The following is an 8,801-nucleotide window of genomic DNA, read 5'->3' on the forward strand; positions in this document are numbered from 1 at the left end:
GACACTGGGCGGAGCAATACTCGAAGATAACCGAGGCAAAGAGCTTTAACTCATCCTTCTCCAAGATTTGGGGCGCTGGGCCGCATTTCCTGGCCTTTGGGTGGGAGCCCGGGTCGGTGTGCTGAGTGACTGGGTCGATCTGTGAATGTCCGTGGCCGTCCCCACCACCGATGGGATAAAGAACACCCGGAGAAGTGCAGGAAAAGAAATGGAGGGGTGACAAGAAGGGAAAAAGAGTTTCTTAGGGAAGTTACCCTTTCAAAAGACTCCTTGATTCTTCTTTCTTCTGGGTCCTTAGGGCCTGCCAAGCAAGGGATGAATTTTCCCCTCTTATAATGAAGATTATGTTGGAGGGAAAGGGGTGGCTGGAGGTGGGGAAGACTTAGGGAGATAGGACAGAGCAAAATAGCATCTTCAAGCATGATTTGTTTTTATTTATCAAGAGAAAGAAAGAATGGTTCTTTTGAGCTCAATGGAGTAAATACTGTTGAGAGAACAGGATATACCAGACCTGGAGATACTAAGAAAAGAAAAATTGGTATCTGAATTATGGGACCCATAAGTACGGTATGAAGATATATGATTATGGCATGAATAACAATGCCTACCACTTACACAGCACCTACCATGTGCCTGGCAGTGTGCGTAGTTCTTTGCCCATGTTAACTCTTAATTCTCAGGGCAATCTCTGAGGCAGTTCACATTACCCCGGTTTTATAGGTGAGAAAGCCGAGGTGGGGAGTGGCTGTGTAACTTGCCCTAGGTCACACAGCTGGTGAGTGCCAGAGTCAGGCAGTGGGCTCCAGAGCCTGTGCCCTTCACAGTGCTGCTTCCGTGAAAGCTGTGGAAGAAAGGCTGTACCAAAGGAGTACTACAGTTTTATTGATCATTGTTTTTTTAAGAGGACTAATTTTAAGAGTTCATGCAGAAGACGAGTTGAATGCTGTTTTCATAAGGCTTCAGGAGGAGAGAGAGATTAAGAAAGAAATGTCCCCAAAGCCAAGGTGTCAGTAAGTGTGTTACAGGCATGCATGCAGGGCTGGGGGCTCAAGCTGCCTGGGTTTGGATCCAGCTAGCCTTAGGTGCCCAGCTAACTTTTTTTATGCCACAGATTCCTTTTTTGGTAAAAGAATATCTGCCTCACAGGCAGCTTAAAATCAAATGTCATGATGTGTGCAAAGTGCTCCACACTACACTTTGGTACATTGTGAGAAGTCAATAAACACTAATCATCAACTAAATCTGAACCTCCGTGTGAGAGCATAGGCTCAGACTCCCGTCCCATTGAGAACGGGGTCTTCCAGTGCCGAGCCCAGAAGTGTGCCCTCAATAGATGCTCTATAAAATCGATCAGATGGGTGGGGGCAAGCTGTGGACTTGGCAGAAGGTAAAATTGAGAACATAAGACATAGAGTGCAGGATGAAATAGTAATAATTGTCTTATGTGCTAAGTATTTTTGCATGTTTTCTCCTATTCCTTCTTATCATCCTCACTTCACAAAGAAAGAAAGTGAGGCCTAGAGAGGTTGAGTAATAGCAAGTAATAACTTGCTTACGTAACTAAAAATGTCAGAGTCATCAGTTGGACTCAGGGCAAGTAACTTTAGCATACATGTTCCTTATTGCTGTGTTTGCTTCCTTTGAAGGGACAGGGACTGAGAATGAAGCATAGTGTGAAGACAGGGACAAGAAAAGAAGCATATTCTTGGGCAATTTATTGCAGGTGCTGTGTCATCTATAGTCTGGTTTAAAATTCTTTACTTTAGGCAGAGGTAAAGCTGTGTGTGTACGTGTGTGCAGGGGTGAACATAATTTTAAGCTTTAGAGGTGGTTAGGTATCATCCGAAAACCATAATCAGCCTTTCAAATCCCCAGCCCAGTGAATTAAAGAATCCCAAACTTTGAAGACCACTGCATTAAGTGTCACCATCTAAATCTGCCTGGAGACTTCACTCATTAGCTCGAGATATTAGAGATAATTATTCATGGTGAAGCCGGTCAGCAAGACATATTGTAAAAGCAGCTCCTGCTCAGTTAGAGTAAGAACGAGAACAAGGATTCTCACACATTGGGGTGGGTTTTTGGTTTTCTTAGTCCATTTGGGTCGCTATAACAAAGAAAACATGACCCAAGTGGCAATAGCAGACATTTATTTCTCACAGTTCTGGAGCCTGGGAAGTCCAAGATCAGGGTGCCATCAGATTCACTGTCAAGTGAGAGCCCACTTCGCAGACTGCGATCTTTTTGCTGTGTCCCAACATGGTGGAGGGGGCAAGGGAGTTCTGGGGCCTCTTTGACAGGGCACCGGTTCCATTCATGAGTGCTGTCCCCTCATAACCTAATCACCTCTCAAAGGCCCACTTCCTAATGCCATCTGCTTTGGGGTTAGGCTTTCAACATGCGAAGTTTGGGGAGATGCATATGTTCGGACCACAGCAGTGACTGAAGAACACTATTGTGTGCTATGTCCACCCATTGACAGGGAAGAGTCTGCTTTTTGATCTGAGGTGAACTGAATGCCCCTTTCGAAACTTTGTCTCAGACTGAACCTTTTGGTCATGTGCTTGTTGAAATACAGAGGACAGAGCTGGATCTGCACTGAGTTTACAGATCACGGGATGATTTTCATGCCTCCTTGGTACTAGACATTTGTGTGCAACAGATTTGGGGTTAAGCTTTGTGTTCACTGGACCATGTACATGACATTGAGTGGGATTGACTGCATGACCAGGAGAAGTAGGAATTGGGCAGAAGGGCTGGTGAGGTCCATAGAAAGACGGCATGGGATCTGTAGAGTACTGGGGGAATTACACCCAGAATGAAGTCAGTCCAGTAAGGACAGAGCAGTAGTTCCCAAGTTGGGTGATATGACTCACTTGGAGGACTTTTTAAAACACAGATTGTTAGACTTTAGCCCTAGAGCTTGTGATTTGTTAACTTGGGGATAGGTTCTGAGAATTTGCCTTTCTAACAAGTTTGCATGTAGTATTGATGCTACTGGTCCAGGAACCAGACTTGGAGGACCACTGGGCTAGAGCATAAAAGACTATGAGAATGATGGTGAGAATTGAATCCAAAGAGGTTGGCAGGGCCTTGTGGGCCAAGTTAGGAAACTCGAATTATATCCTAGGGGGTTGTGGGAAACCACTGGAATGACATGACCTAGCAGATGTTTTAGAAACATCACTCTGCAGGAAGAATGGATTTAGGAGGGGTAGGCGGCTCGCATCTCCTGGAGCCAGACAGAATAGTTGGTGGCCTTGGAAAACTAATTGGAGAAGCAGTGGAGATTAATTAATTCCTAATGTCCTTAGAACTGTATGGATTTGAGAAATATTTGGGAAGGAAGCTGATAGTATTGGCAACTGGTTGGATGTGGATGGAGGGATAGTGAGGGACAGGGAAAAATTAAGGAAGGTGTCTATATGTGGAGAATCTGATGGAGAAGGTTACCCATCCATGGATCTGGGGACCAGAGGGCAGGAGCAAAAGATAGAAAAGCAGGGAGTCCACTGAAAGCTCTGATTTCCATTAGGCTATTATAGGAAAAATCTCTTTACTATTATAGGAAAATCTCAATTTCTTCTTCAAAGTGGAGCAACGAAAGTCACGTTTATCATGATCATCACTTTCAGGCTCTGAACTGAGTCCATGCAATGAATTTATTGTTTGTTTATTGTTAAATTGTTTATTTAAAGTAAATAATTTGTTTATTGTTATATTAGCTCTTTCTGAGGAAAAATCTGAGTAATGTCTCCTGTAGCTCAATACTACAAGTGATGGGATAGCTGGGTTCCATGATTTTGGAGCTTGAAAATTGTGTACTGCTTTCTGCTCTAATGAGAAACATCATTTTCTGGTGCTTCCAAACCCTATCAAGAATTGCATAACTGATGATTTGCAGTTATGAACTGGAAAAATAATTCCATCCTTTACACATGAAGAACTCCTAGGAATTGATTTTTTTTTTTTAAAAGCCAACATTCTAAAAGGAAAAAAAAAAGACAAGAAAGTTCACAGAAAAATAAACACAAATTTCTTTGAATATCTGAAAGTGTGCTTAATTAAACTCAGTTGTAGTAACATAAGAAAAACTAAATCACATTGGGATATCATTTTTGCAAACATTTGAAAGTTTGACAATAAAAACCTGTTGGTGATACTTTGGGGAAACTCTTACATGTTGCAAAATGTTACAGTTTCTATAGTGAGTTATGAAGTATCTGTCAAACATTCAAATGAAATTACCTTTTGACCCAGATTTTACCCCCTTTTGATTCACTTTTGGGAACTTACTCCATAGATACACCTGTACACGTACAAAATAAGGTATGCACTTAATTACTTATTGAAGCACTGTTTGTAAGAGCAAGTAATTGGACTGGTTAAGTAAACTAGGGCATACTACTAGGCAGCTATAAAATAAATTAGTGAAGATCTCTCTGTAATGATATGAAAACATGTCCAAAAATTATCGTTAGGTAAAGGGAATATGTGGAACTCAGTGTAAGCTGCTACTTTCTGTGAAATAAGAATATATATTTGTATCAGCTTGTCTTTATATAAAAATATTGGAAAGAGGGGTGCCTGACTGGCTTAGTAGGAGGAGCATGTAACTCTTAATCTCGGGGTTGTGATTTGAGCCCCATATTGGGTGTAGAGATTACTTAAAAATAAAATCTTTAAAAAAATAAAATAAAATAAAATAAAATAAAATAAAATCTTTATAAAACACTGGAAAGATTTACACAAGAAACTAACAAACCGGTTTCCTATAAATGGGGCAGATGGGACAGGAAGAGACTTCTCAATGCATACCTTACTATATCAGTTTGATCTTTGAAACGTGAGAAGAAATGCCTGTGAAAACAATGATTCATATTGCGGATGAAAATGCATAAATTCACACACAGGATGTGGAGGTGCTGTTGCTATTGCTTCACATGTCAATGGGAGCATTTGTTTCAAAGAATAACAGACCACATGTAATGCTATGCTATGACGAACCATCAGAAGTGTTCACATCTACCCAATGGAACCTGTGCTCTGAAATGGTGCGTGATGGGACACTGGGAGACTGGAGACAAGGAACTTTTCTTGTCATTCACATAGCAATATTGGGTGAGCACTAACGATTACTTACTTGGCACTGGAGACCCATTGCGAACAAGATACCCTTGTCTTCAAAGAGCTTACATTTGGGGTGGGAGGGAGATTTCTTTTCAGGAGGGAAGGGAGGGACAGAGACAAAAGGGGAGAGGGAAGAGGAAGGGAAAAAAGGCAAAGTAAACATACCATTTGTTTCGTATTCTTTTATTAGGTGGTCAGTCAGCTGTGGCCAAAGAGAAGACAGAGAGTTTCAGGAAGAAACTTATTGTATTTATAGGTCCTAGAGACAGGAGGCAGGGCATACTAGGCAGGGTCACCTGGGAAAGACACCAGGGTGATCAGGAGGCAGAGGACAGCAGAGAGGTTTAGGTTCCTGCTTTTTGGGGTATCTACAGGAAAGGCAAGGCAGGACATGGTGAACCGTTTAGATTTGGCTGGTTTGAGTAATTTAGCTGGGCTTTGCGCTATAGGGGTGGTCTCTAGTTGCTTGGCACCTGGTCCTGGCAAGATTACAACAGAGGAATAGGGTCTCCTGGAGTGTGGGGAGTAGATAGAGGAATATGGCTCTGGATTGGTTAATCTGCCTATCAGAGACCTATTCCAGGCTTTGCCCTTTGCTATCTCTAAGAATTGGGAAGGCTACTCTCAAAAGGTGACATTAAAACTGAGCAGGATGGGGAGAGGGAGGTGATGCTTGGGTGCCTCAGTTGGTTAAGCATCCGACTCTTGACCTCAGCTCATGTCTTGATCTCAGGGTCGCGGGTTCAGACTCTGCATTGGGCTCCATGCTGGGTATAGAATCTACTTAAAACAAAACCAAACAGAGCAAGAGGAGGAGCAATCCAGGGGAAGGAAAGAGTTTGCTCGGTGTATGCCAGGACATGCAACATCAGTGTGGCTTTAGCAATTCCAAGGCAGAGTGGTGCCAGACGAAGTTGGAGAGGGAAACAGAGCCCAGATCACAGTAACACTTTGCTGGCCTTCTCAAAGAGATTGGATGAGCACAAAGGTTTTAGGTGGGATATGATGTGACCTGAGTACTTCACTATTGAGTAGAAAATGGCTTAGAGAGGGCAAATCCTAGATGAGAGGAGCCCACTGGGAAAAGCCTTTTGGATAAGAGGTAACAAAGGGCTCAGCTACAGAGCTGGCTGTGGAGCTGGATGAGAATGGATTTGAAATATCACTTGGAGATACAATGAGGAAGAGTTTCTGATTGTTAAGGACAAAGACAAATCAAGATGACTGCAAAGTTCAAGCTGACAATGTTAATTTTGGAGCAAGTAGTGTTTAGGTGGTATGTCAACCACTGGAATGAACAAGAGAGATGAAAGAGGAAGAGCACTCAATCCTGAACCCTAGAGAACCATTACATTTCTATTTTGAATGCGATACAGGAACTAGCAAAGGAGGCTGTTAAAAAAGCAACAGACTCCAAAATGAGTTATTTGTGCTAAGCTTACATGACCAAACTTAGACCTCATACCTAAAACCTAACTAAATGAGTTATTTGTGCTAAGCTTACATGAACAAACTTAGACCTCATACCTAAAACCTAACTAAATGAGTTATTTGTGCTAAGCTTACATGAACAAACTTAGACCTCATACCTAAAACCTAACTGCCTCTCCCAGGAACCTTAACCAGGCAGTCTAGAATTAACTGGGCAGCACTAATGGGGTCATCTGCCTGGTAAACAACTGCCATCCCCCAAAGAAAGGTGACCTTGCCTGAAAAATTATCTCTTTGCTAAGATAAGTTCCTTGTTCCACTACCTTCTGCCTATAAAAGGCTTCCATTTGTACAGCTCATCGGATCTCCTAATTGCTCAATGGGATGCTGAATGGGATTCATGAATCATTGAATAAAGCCAACAAGATCTTTAAAATTTACTCAGTTGAATTTTTTTAACAAGGTGAAAAAATTATTAGATCATCTAACTAAATTCCTACAGAATGAGTATTATCCTGACTTTAGAGACAGAAGTCAAGATAGAAGCCTGTGAAAAGGAACAAAGATCTCTGTGATCTGATAGCAAATGATTTCCAGAAAAAAAGAGAGACAGTGCAGAAGAGTACAAATGGGAGACCAGAGCAGAGAATGTTTTTAATAAAGTGCTGCCTACCGATATCAGTGCTAGAAATGATAGGAAAATTGCCACTGTGCAACTCCGATATAGTAATCATCCAGACAAGAATCATTAGCAGATGCTGCAACCAAAGAGATGAAACATTTTAGGGAACAGAATATTCACATGGACTTACAAATGGAGGGGAAAAACCGACCTTATCGACCTGGTGGTCGCCACCTGAATCAGTTATTCAGATTCAGGATCACAATGAAACAACCTGTCCATATATCCTGATGCAATGCAATGTGAAGAACACATTACTTGTTAAATATTCTTGTCAAAATTGCTTAACCCGAATCTAATCAAGCCTTGAGTAATTTTACAGGAAATATAAATGATACTGACTGAATTAAGCTAAGACTCCAGGGAGAAACAATCAAATAAGTCCAGAATGCAGATCATTCTCTAAGACACCCTGCCTGCACTGAAAAAAAAAAAAAGTGTCATGAAGAAACAAACAAACAAATGACAGAACAACCGTTCCAGATAATAAGCAAATGGAAACCTTGACTGGATCCCAGATTGGGAGTTGGGTTGGAAGGGAAAGCAACTACTAAAGGTATTTGGATTATGTTCGGATAAGCAACCATTAAAGGAAATTGGAATTTGGATCAGATATCAAGTGGCATGACAAAAGCATCACTAATGCTCTTAGGTGTTATGATTACATGGTGGTTGTGTAGGGGAATGGCCTTGTATTTAGAAAATGCAATCTAAGCCATGTAGAGGTGAAGGTTTATGATCTCTCCAACTTGCTTTCAAATAGATTCTCAGAACAATGAAAGCACCTATACTTGAAGACAAAAGCAAACGTGGAAGTGGCAACCGGTGATTGGTGAACAGAGGTGAAGGATATATATTAGGTCACTGAACTACTCTTTCAAATTTTCTCCACTTTAAACCCTTCAAAAGTTGTGCTTGGCATGGGGAAAGTAGGTCTCTCCAAATTATTCCCTGATCACATTTTTTTGTTTAGCTCCTTCTAATCACTCCATCTATCAGCTATCTAGCTATCTATCACCTATCTAGCTGTTTTCTCATTTGTTGAATCTCCCACTAAAATACAGACACTGTGTCCAGTTCACCATTGTATCATAATGCCTAGCTCAGGGCTGGCTATGGGAAAGCCATTCAACGTCTTTAAATTTTTTTTAAGTGAACTGAAAGTTATTCACTTTGCAATAATAAAAATTAGACAAGGCTTTTTTCCTCTTCTTGGCCTTCTATTTTATGGAATAAAAATCCTGAAAACAAGGAGAGAAAACTAAGAGAGCTATTGGGGTTCTCTCGACCCTACTCCTTTTACACTCAGAATTCCTTTGGTGGAAAGCCAAGTGAGTAATGACAATTTTGAGTAGCCAGAGAGAGGTGGGAGTGGGTGGTATGGTAGTGGATGCTGTTGAATTCTTCATTGCTTTGGTGCAGAGACATCCACTTGCCTAGTTACATTGTGATTCTGGGATAGGATTCCATCTGAGCAAATCAAAATGATTTTAGAAAAAGGATCAGCCTTAGAGTAGTTATCATTAATAATTAATCTGTATACAAAATGAGACAGAAA

This window comes from Vulpes vulpes, chromosome 7, assembly GCF_048418805.1.
Source record: "Vulpes vulpes isolate BD-2025 chromosome 7, VulVul3, whole genome shotgun sequence".
NCBI classification, from domain to species: Eukaryota; Metazoa; Chordata; class Mammalia; order Carnivora; family Canidae; genus Vulpes; species Vulpes vulpes.